Genomic DNA, 264 nt, shown 5'->3' with positions numbered 1-264 from the left:
TCCCCTTGAGAATGGAAACCAGACAAGGATGCCCTTTATTACCACTCTTATTCAACATCGTGCTGGAAGTCCTAACTAGAGCAATAAGGCAAGAAAATAAATAAAGTGTATCCAAATAGGTATGGAAGAAGTATAACTACACCTATTTGCAGATGATGTGATCTTATACACAGAAAACCTCAAAAAATGCACAAGAAAGCTACTGGAACTAATAGAAGATTTCTGCAAGGTGGCAGGATACAAGATTAACATACAAAAATCAGT

The sequence above is a fragment of the Trichechus manatus genome, unplaced genomic scaffold, assembly GCF_000243295.1.
Source record: "Trichechus manatus latirostris isolate Lorelei unplaced genomic scaffold, TriManLat1.0 scaffold00161, whole genome shotgun sequence".
NCBI lineage: Eukaryota > Metazoa > Chordata > Mammalia > Sirenia > Trichechidae > Trichechus > Trichechus manatus.
This window is presented reverse-complemented; position numbering follows the sequence as displayed.